This window comes from Doryrhamphus excisus, chromosome 8, assembly GCF_030265055.1.
Source record: "Doryrhamphus excisus isolate RoL2022-K1 chromosome 8, RoL_Dexc_1.0, whole genome shotgun sequence".
NCBI lineage: Eukaryota > Metazoa > Chordata > Actinopteri > Syngnathiformes > Syngnathidae > Doryrhamphus > Doryrhamphus excisus.
In genome coordinates this window covers 21926764-21940506 of record NC_080473.1, presented here as the reverse complement: position 1 = coordinate 21940506, position 13743 = coordinate 21926764, and the positions used below count along the sequence as shown (strand labels likewise).

Below are 13743 nucleotides of genomic sequence, written 5' to 3'. Positions count from 1 at the left end.
AGGTGCACTCAAAGAAATAATTTGTTGGGTGAACGTAATAAAATGATGGAAAGAATTTCCACCTAATTAAAATGCTGTCATTTAATGAGATATAATTTTGTTGAACCAACTCATTTCAAACATGTTGAGTAAGTATTGGTGTTACCATTACAATGTTTAAATCCAACTTCATTTGTATAGGTTGTTTTAACATATTTACTAAGGTAGAAGCTGACTTATTTTCCTTTGGTTACATTAACGTCTATATGATTATGGGTATCTTATTTTTACAGGCTAAAAAAGCTACAATTTTAAAAGGTAAAATAACACCAGTTATTTAATCCTGACTTGACAAAACTTAAAATTCAGTCAATAAAAAGTTAAACGGAGAAAAAACTTTTTAAAAGGAAATACTCTAAAGTAGTAGTGACTGTATTTTTCAAAACAGGCAAAAAATGACAAAAATGCATATCTTGATTTGATTGCTACTACATTTATGAACTTAAAGTACTCTGTCATGTACCTGAGACTGGCTGACGACACTCTCTTTGCAGTATCTCTTTGGTATGATGAAGCTGAAGAACCAGTCCCTTTCACAGGTGGATGACAGATGTTGGTAAACCTGAACAGGAGACCCTTTTAGTTTGGGACACAGGACATCTTCATAGTATCTAGTAAGTTCCTGGGGTAAATTGAGACAAGAGTGAGGACAGCTTAGTTTAGTGATTAACAATCAAAGCAACACATGTCAAAGGTTAATAAAAAGCTTAAAATTGTGATTTATCTCCCGCTTTGTGAAATAATGTCAATAAATACGTCCATAAAGTACTATTTTATCATACACCTGCACATACATTTGGAAGGACAAAATGATCAACTCACTTTAGCCTAACATGTCCACTTTAGCTTCAGCGTTTTTAACCTTATCTGTAATTCACAAGTTAATATTTACAGGCATGTGAACAGCACATTGTTTTACAATTGCTCATTTTTCCACCTACCAATAAACTTACTTTAGTTAGTCTAGTATGTGTTGTCTACGTGGTGTTTAACAATGGCAGCAATTTAGTTTTAGCTAAAAGGTAACAACACAAAAACTAGCAGTCATAAGTATGTAAAATACAATAAATACGAAAGAAAGAAAGATGACAGAATTAAAAGGGAAAGTTAACTTACCGATGGAGATCTTTCTCCACCAGGGATGGTTTAAACGTTTGATGGATGCCAGAAGATTGTCGTGAGGTAGAATAAGCTAGCTCCCCAACTCTCAGCTATGGCGCTTCTCCACCGGAAGCTACCTTAGCTGATGAATAGGGCCTGTCACGTGTTGCTGCCACCTTCTGTTCTGGAGAGGTATTGCAAATGGGATTCCAATCTCAACCCATTAGGTTGTGTTGATATAAAGCCATCAAGTAGTTTAAGGATTTTGCTCGTCATGTTAAAACTACATGATTGAAAAATATCTAACCATTAAATATGAATAAATATAGCAGAAACTACATGTTACACCTTTGTTGATAAAGCAGACACCCATGTTGCTTTTATTGTGTGTGTGTGGAAGCTGAAATTAAACTAAAGAAGCTCAATATCGGCTTTGTTATTCATATCAGATATAAATTGTAATTTCACTTTGTTAATGTCACTTTAGTTGTTAAAATATAGAAAAAGATGTTATAAAAATTATCTTATGAAAAACAAATAATAAATAGTAGAACTTTCTCAACTTTATTCTTGTGACGTAACTTTTTCCGCAAACTTCCAAAAAATTTTACTTAATCATATTTTTTATTTCCCAACAGGTCAATATATTAAGAGGGAAAAAGTTACATTTTAACAACCCAAAATGTTATAATTTTATGAGAATAAAGTCAAAATATTAGGAGGTAACATTTTTGTAGAAAAGTGCTTAAGTTCAGGAAAAAATACATTTTGAAGTCATAATATTATGAAAAACAAACAAAATAAAGACAATTCAGTTGGGAGAAAAGCATTATAAAATTAGGGAAATAAAATAATATTACAAGAAGAAAATGTACAGAGATTATTTAAGAATATTTGGAAAATTAAAAAAAATCTATAAAAATGGGAGAAAAAAGATCAATGGATTCTTGATTCTCTGATTTAAGGCAAAGGCCTTAATCAGGTAAATATCTTGTTGAATTAAAAATGCAGCAGGCAGTAAAATATGGTTCAAAAATCCACCTGTGTCATCGTTTTGTTGGAAACCAACAAGGAAAAAATGTATTTTATTAATTAATTTTATTAATTAACTTTATTAATGTCACTTTAGTTGGACGAAGTTAAAATATTGAAAAAGATGTTATTAAAAAAATATATATTATGGAAAACAAATAATACAAATTATAATTTTCTCAATTTTATTCTTGTGACATAACTTTTTCCGCAAAAATTACTTTAGAACTTAATTATAATTTTTATTTCCCAACAGGTCAATATATTAAGAGGGAAAAAGTTTTTTAACAACCAAAAAATTATAATTTTATGAGAATAAAGTCAAAATATTAGGAGGGAACATTTTTATAGAGAAGTGCTCAAGTTCAGGAAAAAATACATTTTGAAGTCATAATATTATGAAAAACAAACAAAATAGAGACAATTAGGTTGGGAGAAAAGCATTATAAAATTATGGAAATAAAGTCATAATATTACAACAAGAAAATGTACAGAGATTATTTAAGAATATCTGGAAAATACAACAAAATCAGCAAAAATCGATGCGAGCCATGACCAAAGATGCAGTTTTTCTTGATCCCGACTAAGCTCTAATCTCGACATTAAACTCAATAGCCAGGTCTTACGGTGCTTGCATGGGCGAGGTAGCTAAATGTGTTCTAATCTTCTGTTAAAATCTAATCTATGAAGTTCAACTCTCCATGAAACTATAGTTAAGGTGCGGTACTTCAGGGCAGCTGCAAAAAAGAAAAGAAAAAGCTCCTGGCGATAGCTTACGCTCAACCTGCGCTACTCGTCAAGCTAACAAGCGGCGACGCGTGGTGAGTTATTGGACTGACTACCAGGCCGGTTTGATCTTTTATTTACACATCTTTTTCTCAGTATTTCAGGACATTTTTCCAAAGCCTTTGCAGTCGGAACGCTACAAAGGAAGGTGTACGTCTAAAGTAAAAAAAAAAGACCTTTACTTTGGCGAGTTGCTTCAGAAATTCAGAAAAAAAAGTTTGGTCACCTCGGTCACTACGGCGGTTGGCTGCGGTACCACACAAAGATCCCGAAGACACAAAATCATCCGATGCGAATACGATTGCATATTATTCACTCAAGTGGTTGTCCGCATCAAGGAAATAGAGCCGCTACCTAAAACTATTATTCCGCCATTAGTTTTCCGCAGGTCACGATTGTGGCATAATGCAATAGCATTCATCTATTTCATTCATTTTGCTTCTTACAGAGCGCCGCACAATTTAATTACCCATTCTCCTCCCTGAATACGGAAGCGGGACCGAGCGTCTCATCCCCCGTCCTTCCCGCCGCTCACTCACTTCTCGTAAAGGATGCAGGGTGCCGAAACAATGATGGATAGAGTCTGAAAAGTGCATTATTTCTGATGCATTTTTGATTATTTCTAGCTTTTTCTTTTTTTTTACGTAGGTAATTCAATAATAGGCCTGATAGGCCCGACTTCTGTCAGACAGAAACGCGCTATTGCAACAGCTCAAACATGGCTTCCTATCGCCATTGTTTCACAAACTAGGACCTTTTATGTTTTTATGTATTTATCTCCTGCTACTTCACTCTTTACTCACAGCCTTTGTGACTCCATCCGTGTATCCGTCTTCAGCTCCGAGACGTTCTCATTTGGACCGCTGCCTTTTAGAAGATGTTATAAAAAAAATTATATTATGAAAAACAAATCAGAAAAATTATAATTTTCTCAACTTTATTCTTGTGACATAACTTTTTCAGCAAACTTTCCGAAAACTTTCCCAAAATGTTATAATTTTATGAGAATAAAGTCAAAATATTAGAAGGGAACATTTTTGTAGAAAGGTGCTAAAGTTCAGGAAAAAATACATTTTGACGTCATAATATTATTTAAAAAAAAAAACAAAATAAAGACAATTAGGTTGGGTAAAAAAGGGTTCTAGAATTATGGAAATAAAGTCATAATATCACAAGAAAAAACGTACAAAGATTATTTAAGAATATTTGGAAAATAAAACAAAATCAGCAAAAATGGGGGGAAAAAAGCGATGAATTCTTAAAATATCTTCTTATTTTGGACTCCTCTGATTTAAGGTAAAAGCCTTAATCAGGTAAATATCTTGTTGAATTAAAACGCAGTTATCAATAAATGGATGACTCTGCGGAGCGTCCCAGAAGGTAAAGCAGGTCGTCCAGAAACTGGAGGGTTGGCGCTTCCAACCCGGCTTTCTCCGTCCCAGTAACTGGGCCAGATACCTCACCACGTTGCCGCCCACGCTGGTGTATAAATGTGGATGGATTATCCGTGTCAACAAAGGAATTGTACATTTTCATTGACTTTTTCCTGTGCAAAATGCGAATACTTGTAAATATTTAGTTCGTCTCCATCACGTACACACAGAGATGTTCACCAGTGACATTTAGTGAGTGGGTGAGTGTGGCACCGTGGTCCTTCTGATGTGATTGGCTTTGTGCTTTGCTGTCACGGTGACCCGCCAAAGATTGATGGGGGGCGGGGGCGGGGGGGTGTGCCACTTGCCTGCCTGAGTGTATGTGTGGGGGCTTTCGGGGGGAGACGGGACAGGCCTAAAAGGTCAAAGAGATTCACTCTGATGAGACAACACCTGTGACGATGCCACGGCTCCGTGGGTGTGGAAACACAATCCCAAACTGGACTCTGTGGGATTTTCAATGAATAGCAGTAATACTCCAGAGGAAGAAACCTCCTCTGTTATTTTTGTGCTAACAATTGTAACTTCAGGAGGTCATTCATGTTTTAACTTGCCAGATTGGCACCTTTTTTTGGAATTGGTATCCTGCTCTCGTGCTGCATCGTCATTTGGGCAGCTTTGAAGTTCACTTCACGTTTTGGGAATGTGGGAGGAAAGTACCCGGAGTACTCGGAGAAAACCCACGCATTCACGGAAAGAACATGCAAACTACTGGGTGGAATTGAACTCGGGTCTCCTAGCTGTGAGGTCCGCACGCTAACCACTCTACACACGTGCAGCCCTCATTATTTTATTTTTGTATGAATTCATTCATTGAATTGTTTTGTGATTAAAAAGAAAAATTATTGAAAATTCAGAAGACACTGCTAAACACTTGCTAAATTATAATTGTTCTGTGAATTTTTAATTATTTTTATATTATTCATATATTTTATATTATTAGTATTAATTATTAATATTTAATTAAAAATTATAATTTTCTCGACATAACTTTTTCCGCAAAAATTTTAACTTAATCATATTTTTTATTTCCCAAGAAGTAAATATATTAAGAGGGAAAAAGTTAGATTTTAACAACCAAAAAAGTTATAATTTTATGAGAATAAAGTCCTAATATTAGGAGGAAACATTTTTGTAGAAAAGTGCTCAAGTTCAGGAAAAAATACATTTTGAAATTATAATATTATAAAGAACAAACAAAATAAAGACAATTAGGTCGGGAGAAAAAGATTTCTAAAATTATGGAAATAAATTCATAATATTACAAGAAGAAAATGTACAGGGATTTTTTAATAGTATTTGAAAAATAAAACAAAATCAGCAAAAATGGTGGGAAAAAAAGTTTATTAATGTCACTTTAGTTGCATGAAGTTAAAATATTGAAAAATATGTTATTTAAAAAAATATATTATTATTATATATTACATTCATATATGCATATATAATACAAATAATACATAATAGATATATTATTATTACATTCTTTGTTTACACCACATTGATCAAGTGGAAGGCAGGCAGCCCTCTGAGGGCAACCACAACTGCGTTGTGGCCCACGGTGAAAACTACTTTGACGCCAGTACTCTTTGTCTCCATCTGATCCAAATTGAACCTCTTCAAGTTGTTTGATGCTCATGTCTGCTTTATCAACAAAGGTGTAACATGTAGTTTCTGCTATATTTATTCATATTTAATGGTTAGATATTTTTCAATCATGTAGTTTTAACATGACAAGCAAAATCCTTCAAACTACTTGATGGCTTTATGTCAGCACAACCTAATGGGTTGAGATTGGAATCCCATTTGCAATACCTCTCCAGAACAGAAGGTGGCAGCAACACGTGACAGGCCCTATTCATCAGCTAAGGTAGCTTCCGGTGGAGAAGCGCCATAGCTGAGAGTTGGGGAGCTAGCTTATTCTACCTCACGACAATCTTCTTGCATCCATCAAAAGTTTAAACCATCCCTGGTGGAGAAAGATCTCCATCGGTAAGTTAACTTTCGCTTTTAATTCTGTGATCTTTCTTTCTTTCGTATTTATTGTATTTTAGATACTTATGACTACTAGTTTTTGTGTTGTTACCTTTTAGCTAAAACTAAATTGCTGCCATTGTTAAACACCACGTAGACAACACATACTAAACCAATGTTAAATTAAGTTTATTGGTAGGTGGAAAAATGAACTATTGTAAGACTATGTGCTGTTCACATTCCTGTAAAAATTAACTTGTCAATTACAGATAAGGTTAAAAACGCTGAAGCTAAAGTGGTCATGTTAGGCTAAAGTGAGTTGATCATTTTGTTCTTCCAAATGTATGTGCAGGTGTATGATAAAATAGTACTTTATGGACGTATTTATTGACATTATTTCCCCAAGTAGGACATAAATCACAAGTTTAAGCTTTTTATTAACCTTTGACATGTGTTGCTTTGATTGTTAATCACTAAAGTAAGCTGACTTGTCCTCACTCTTGTCTCAATTTACCCCAGGAACTTACTAGATACTATGAAGATGTCCTGTGTCCCAAACTAAAAGGGTCTCCTGTTCAAGTTCACCTACGTCTGCCATCCACCTGAAAGGGACTGGTTCTTCAGCTTCATCAAACCAAAGAGATACTGCAAAGAGAACGTGTCATCAGCCAGTCTCAGGTACATGACAGAGTACTTTAAGTTCATAAATGTAGTAGCAATCAAATCAAGATATGCATTTTTTAGTCATTTTACAAATCAAGTCTGTTTTGTGTCTGTTTTCCTTTTAAAAATACTTTTTGTTGACTGAACTTTAAGTTTTGTCAAGTCGGGATTAAATAACTGGTGTTATTTTACCTTTTAAAATTGTAGCTGTTTTAGCCTGTAAAAATAAGATACCCATAATCATATAGACGTTAAAGTAACCAAAGGAAAATAAGTCAGCTTCTACCTTAGTAAATATGTTAAAACAACCTATACAAGTGAAGTTGGATTTAAACATTGTAATGGTAACACCAATACTTACTCAACATGTTTGAAATGAGTTGGTTCAACAAAATTATATCTCATTAAATGACAGCATTTTAATTAGGTGGAAATTCTTTCCATCATTTTATTACGTTCACCCAACAAAGTGTACCTTTCTCCTAATCACCCAACTCTTTCTTCACGTTTCCGTTTGTCTTTCACCACTGGCTAGTGTGTTTTCTCCAGGACGTTTCCCATCATTGTCCTTCAGTCCACAGCACCGTGCCTTTATGGTTCCTGACCCGGGTCCATTCGTCTTAGCGCCACCTCTCAGCGTTTCCTCCTCTGTGGGCTCAGGACCGCTCACTATAATGCCCCCGCCCACACCCACGCCCGGGGAACCTGTGGGGCTAATTAAAGGAAAACAAACCCTGCACATTCCAACTGTGTAGAAATCTGCTTATTAGGACTAAAAGTCATGATTCATTAAGAAGAGGATGATCCCAAGGAAGAAAGTCTAGTATCCAGCATTTCTCAGCGCATATGGCTTGTTTTAGCAAAAAAGCCATGATTCTTAGTGTACTTTTTGGGTGTACCGACATGCATGTTTACATACAATATGTCGCTTGCACTCAACGATACTGGTCGTAGTCCACACTGCTGGCCTGGACCTCCTTTCTCTTTGGTCTTCCACGCAGCTTTCCTCAGTGTGATATTTTCCTTTGGCGCTAATGAGTTGTAAGTGGCCAATACTTTCTTCTGCAGGAAACTCATGTCAAAGTAATTAACTTTTAATGAGAGGAAACCCACTGATTAGAGTGTTTTCCTTAGCAAATGAGCCAATTAATTCTGTGGGTTTGAGCAGTGGGGCCAAGAAGGCCTTCTCTCTTCAGCTGGTCCGTCTGCAGCACCGGTCCTTCTTTCTCCCACACACAAAAAAAAACCACAGACATAAACACTCAATCCCACCCGAGCCCCCGCTTGGTGTGTTTGACCAGCTGCTGGAGTTTGGGGGTGTTTGTGCACACTTTTACCGTTTTAGTCTATACACACAATTGGAATTTCTGTTGCCCACTGCTGCTCTCTAGTGACAGGAAAGGTACCCAAAACTAATCATGTTTGAGTCCAAAGTACAGTACAAGAGTCATAGCACATTTTCAAGCTCTCATCACTTTGTCACTATGTATTTTATTCAGGTAATTTAGTCGACTATAGGCGCCGGGTTGTTGGTCCCCCAAAGCAAATAACCACTACGGTTTCCAAAATAGCACAAAAAATGACTAACTCATTTGCTGCCAAAGATGTATTAATGTTTGTTTCAACCCGACCGCTCCATCCCAAGGACATATTTGCACATCTTTTATGTTTTTTTGCGCCACAAGCAAAGTTATATTTTAACAAACAAAAAAGTTATAATTTTATGAGTATAAAGTCAAAATATTAAGAGGGAATGTTTTTGTAGAAAAGTGCTTAAGTTCAGGAAAAAATATATTTTGAAGTCATAATATTATGAAAAACAAACAAAATAAAGACAATTAGGTCGGGAGAAAAAGGGTTCTAAAATTATGTAAATAAAGTCATAATATCACAAGAAGAAAATGTACAGGGATTATTTAAGAATATTTGGAAAATAAAACAATCAGCAAAAATGGGGGAAGAGAAAAGTGATGAATTCTTGAAATATCCAGTATGTAACTTCTTATTTTGGACTCCTCCGATTTAAGGCAAAGGCCTTAATCAGGTAAAAAGCTTGTTGAATTAAAATGCAGCAGGCAGCAAAATATGGTTCAAAAATCCACCTGTGTCGTGGTTTTGTTGGAAACAAACAATGAAAAAATGTAATTTCACTTTATTAATGTCACTTTAGTTGCATGAAGTTAAAATTTTGCAAAGGTGTTATAAAAAAAAATTATATTATGAAAAACAAATAAAAATTAAATTAAAAAAAAAATTCTCGACTTTATTCTTGTGACAACTTTTTCCGCAAACTTTCCAAAAATTTTACTTAATTATATTTTTTTATTTCCCAAGAGGTCAATATATTAAGAGGGAAAAAAATATATTTTAACAAACAAAAAAGTTATAATTGCTACTACTGCTGATAACGGAAAAAAGTCGAAAAATCCCTTTTCTCCTGATGAAAAACAAGCGTCTAATCTTTCTTTTGCTATATACCAAGTCTATGTAACCCTAGAACATAATATTCTTCAAAAACAGCCTGTACTGACAGGGTCTGCTTATGAAAAATGTCTGGGATGTGGCTGTAGGCAACCTCCTGAAAATATTTTTGCGATACTGCCACAAGATCATCAGAGTTGTCCGTGTCTAGTACCTCTGTATGCACTTTAAATGTTAATGGCCTACTCACGTGTGTCAAACTTGCCGTAGTGTACCGAACTAATCAGCAGTACTAACGCCGGCTGAGCAGTTAGCACCTTAGCGCTATTACAACATTGGTTCTGTTGCTGCTGTGTTGTGCAATACACAAAGAGATCAGTGTTTTCCGCGACAATTATTGCTTCCTTCCAATGAACTAAGCTTTTTTTCGTCATAAATGAGTTTATGCCCGCTGGCGTTAGACTGATTGACAGACATTCCCATGGAGGTGGTTCTTATCTGAACGAATGTACGTGAGTTTGTGTGAATAATGTGTGACCATTTGACTTTTTCTCACGAGTGGGTTTAACCGCCACGAGAAAAGCGTACTAACATCTTATTACAGGGCCGAGCGCCACTCTCCGCTATTCCCTGAATGGGCCCGTTTTGATGTTCTGATGGGCACAGGCCTCTCAGAACCTGGCAAATGTGCCCGTTTCATCTCTAAATTACCGTCAGGGTTTGAAGCGCTGACGTTCTACCTTCATCTGTCACAATATGGCTCAAGTTTGTTGAAGTATGTGAAAAATAAAGGCGAGCCCCGAAAAACAAAAGCGAGCGAGAGACACGCGGGCCCGGCAGCTGTTGCCGTTTCAAAGCCTGCCCAAGCACTTAAGATGAAATCCATTTTGTTTCAAGTTGCGCACACGGCCTTGCCTGACGAGGGCTCCAGGGGTGAGGAGAGAGAGAGACAGATGGAGACGGGGAGAGGCCGAGGGAGAGCGCCGGAGAGAAATCTGTTTGATTTGTCAGAAGTTTTTTAATTTCATCTACAGCTGTCAGGATGCCGACGAGCCACACCTCATCGCCGCCTTTTATCCCAGTGATTTCACCCCGGGCACCACACACTCGTCTCTAATACACACTCGCACACGTGAACATGCGCGGCTATTCATTAACTAAACAACACAAAGGAGAGCCGGGAACAAATAATGGGATTTAAAGTGACTGACTGGGTGTGAGGCTCCGTTGGAAAGGGCAATTGTTTGACTGGGCAATAACAACAAACTGTAACTCGTACTCTGGTACTCAAATTAAACAGATATATTTCATGTAGGGAGCTCTATGGCCGTATTGATTAGAATAAAAGAACATCAGATGCTGTTTATTCCTTCAAAATAAGTCTGGAAAACAATTCTGTCTGCCGGCTTCTGATATTTACGTAAGACTAATCTTAAATCAGGGTAACGCTTTCATTGAGCCCAACTACGGCACATCAAACGCCTGAGAAATATCTGTATGAAGTATGAATAAGGAAAGGAGTATTAAGTCATTCTTGCAAATACTCAGCTACTGTGTTAGAGCGCCATGGCTCGTTTTAGAAGTATCTATAGATCACAGTTGCGTCGGAATACTATTATTTTAGACTACCATCACACTTCTGCCTGTCCAAACTCCACACTGTAAAAAAAAAAAAAAAATTTTAGCTTTTAGTTCCGTCAACTTATTTTTGTGCGTCAGGTCAACTAAATTTTGCTGTTGTTTTAGTTGTTGAGACAACTAGAAATGTTAGGTTTTGATGCTCCCAACTAATAAAATAGTTCAGTCAGGTGGTAAGAAACACTCCGTCGTATTGTTTTAAAGACAAAACATTGTTACATTTTTAATGTTTTCAAAATTATTTAATCTGTGTCAGATTTCAACCCTGACTACTGCATTTAAGAAGCAGATACGTTCTGTAAAAAAATTCCAAGTTGACTCAACTTAAAAAATTTTTTTAACCTCGCTGCCTTAAAATTTGGATTAAATCTAGCAAATTATTTGAGGTAATTTCAACACACAACTAAGTTTCTCCAACTTAAAAGACCAAGTTCACGTGACTTATTGATTTGTTTTGGGAACTTCATTTTTTAGGCCAAATAACCAAATATTTTGGTTGTATCAACAATGTAAATCAAGTCATCTCAACTCATTTTCAAATCGGAATTGAAATTGAAATTACCTGAAATAATTTGCTAGATTTAATCCAAATTTTAAGGCAGCGAGGTTACAATTTTTTTTAAGTTTAGTCAACTTGGATTTTTTTTTGTACAGTGTCGGAAAGTCTACAAACCTGTAAGATTCCTCCCTAGTAACGATGAAAAACGGGAAAGAAACTACCATATCAGAATGTTATCTAAAGCTGTTTTGCGTCTCTCGATATGTCCATAAACAAACTGAAAAACATATTTGATAAAAGCCAAAAGCCTAATTACTCAGACGGAGTGGTTAAAGGGCCCAGTGGGACTTAGCCTTTGCATTTGGAGTCAATGTAGAAAATAAAATAGTAAAAAATACTCTGTAAAATATGGTGGTGGTAGTGTGATGTCTGTGGCTGTTTTGTTGCTTCAGGACCTGAAAAGACCTGCTGTGATAAATGGAACCATGAATTCTGCTGTCTGACCTGAAAGTCGTGACGTTAAGTTGAAACCAACTTGGGTTCTCCGGCAGGACAACGATCCAAAACACACCAGCAGTCCACCTCTGAATGGCTAAAGGAAAACAAAATGAAGACTTGGAGTGGCCTAGTCAAAGTCCATGACCTTAAAAAGGGCGGTTCATGCTGGAAAAACCCTCCAAAATTGCCCCACAGCGCTGTAAAGACTCATTGCAAGTTATCACAAATGCTTGATTGCAGTTGTTGCTGCTCAGGGTGGCCCAACCTTCTTCATTACTAATAAAAAGTTTCATTTAAAAACTGCATTTAGTGTTCAGTTGCGTTGTGATTGGCTAATGTTTAAAAAATGATTATCTGAAACATTTAAGTGTGACAAACATGCAAAAAAAAAAAAAAAGAAATCAAGGAATGGGGTCAACACTTTGACACCAATGTATGGGTAGGAAACGTGGTATGGCAACATTACATGGAGTAACACCGCCATCCAGAGGTCAAATATGGTACTACACTATTCAGAAATTTGGTTCTCTGCAAAGGACTTTCAAATTACTAGATTTTGATTGTTTTGTGTTAAATCTGGATTCAAATAAAATTAAATTAGGCCACCATATTGTGAACTTTGGTTCACATCAATAATCTTAACCAAAACGCTAAAATAATATTTTATTTCCCATAAGAAACCTTGTAAATCCAATAAATATGGCAAGACAATCAAAAATGTTAACACAAAGTATGTTTATATTGTTTTACAATGCATAAAACAATTTGAAATGTATATAAATGATGAATTATAGGGATAAATGACAATTTAAAGCTACTTTGACTGTACTATTAAGTCACTGAAGGTGTGTTGTTTCCAAAGACCCGATTTGCCATGACTTGTTTCTTAAATTGAATCATGTTTGTCACCTCAGCTTTTCTTTCCATCAAGCAGCCTACATGGAGCCAAAGAAAGTTGCATGTGTCAGCATTTTAATGAAGAAGGTGAGAAACAATATTAAAGTCAAGAAACGACTAGCAAAACAGGAAGGTAGTGTCGGCGTGTATCTTACTGCCACAACGTGTCTTTGTCAGCAATCACATTTGACCCTTTTATTTGTCATTTGCATGCATTTACAATAACTTGTGCATGTACAGCTACAGTTGTACGACGGTACAAACGTGTTTGTGTGAACATTTTTGAGACTTGTGGAGGAAATCTCTTAGCTAGCATAAAACCAGAGTCAACTGTGCGCTGACTTTCTACTTAAACCATTACCATTTGTGCTAAAAAAAATAATTTAAAAACACATTAAACGCGCACCGAGCTGTACGCTAACGAGAAAATCCACATAATCCGAGGCTAAATTTTGATCCAAATCCTCGGTCCAGTGTCCTGTCGTAATGGTTGCTAGCAAGCTAACTGGTCCCAAGCAGGTTCGCTACAGCATTGTCACTTGTTTGTTGTAAATACTAAACCTTATATCATCTACTTCATTGTGCTAACATTTGATTTATACAGGTTTATCAAGTGAATGTAGCTTTACAATGTATTTATACAGCTTAAGCAACCTGAGCTAACTAATCTTACATTATGATTGCGGTAGTCCTGTAATTGCAGTCCCGCTTTTGTACACCAGGGAGCGCCACCGGTGCATAAATACTGTAGCTGGCGTTTTTACT

The 13743-nt window shown here is 36.1% G+C and overlaps 1 protein-coding gene across 1 annotated transcript in view; it reads left to right on the top strand.

Annotated features, from left to right (window-relative positions):
- The first annotated feature begins 6237 nt into the window (after positions 1-6237).
- The window catches only part of dock10 (dedicator of cytokinesis 10), a 77907-nt gene continuing 70401 nt past the window's right edge, over positions 6238-13743 (top strand). Inside the window, exons 1-2 of the mRNA XM_058079072.1 lie at positions 6238-6380; positions 6882-7040. The gene's annotated coding sequence lies outside the window, so the exon portion shown is untranslated. The remainder of the gene's footprint in view (positions 6381-6881; positions 7041-13743) is intronic.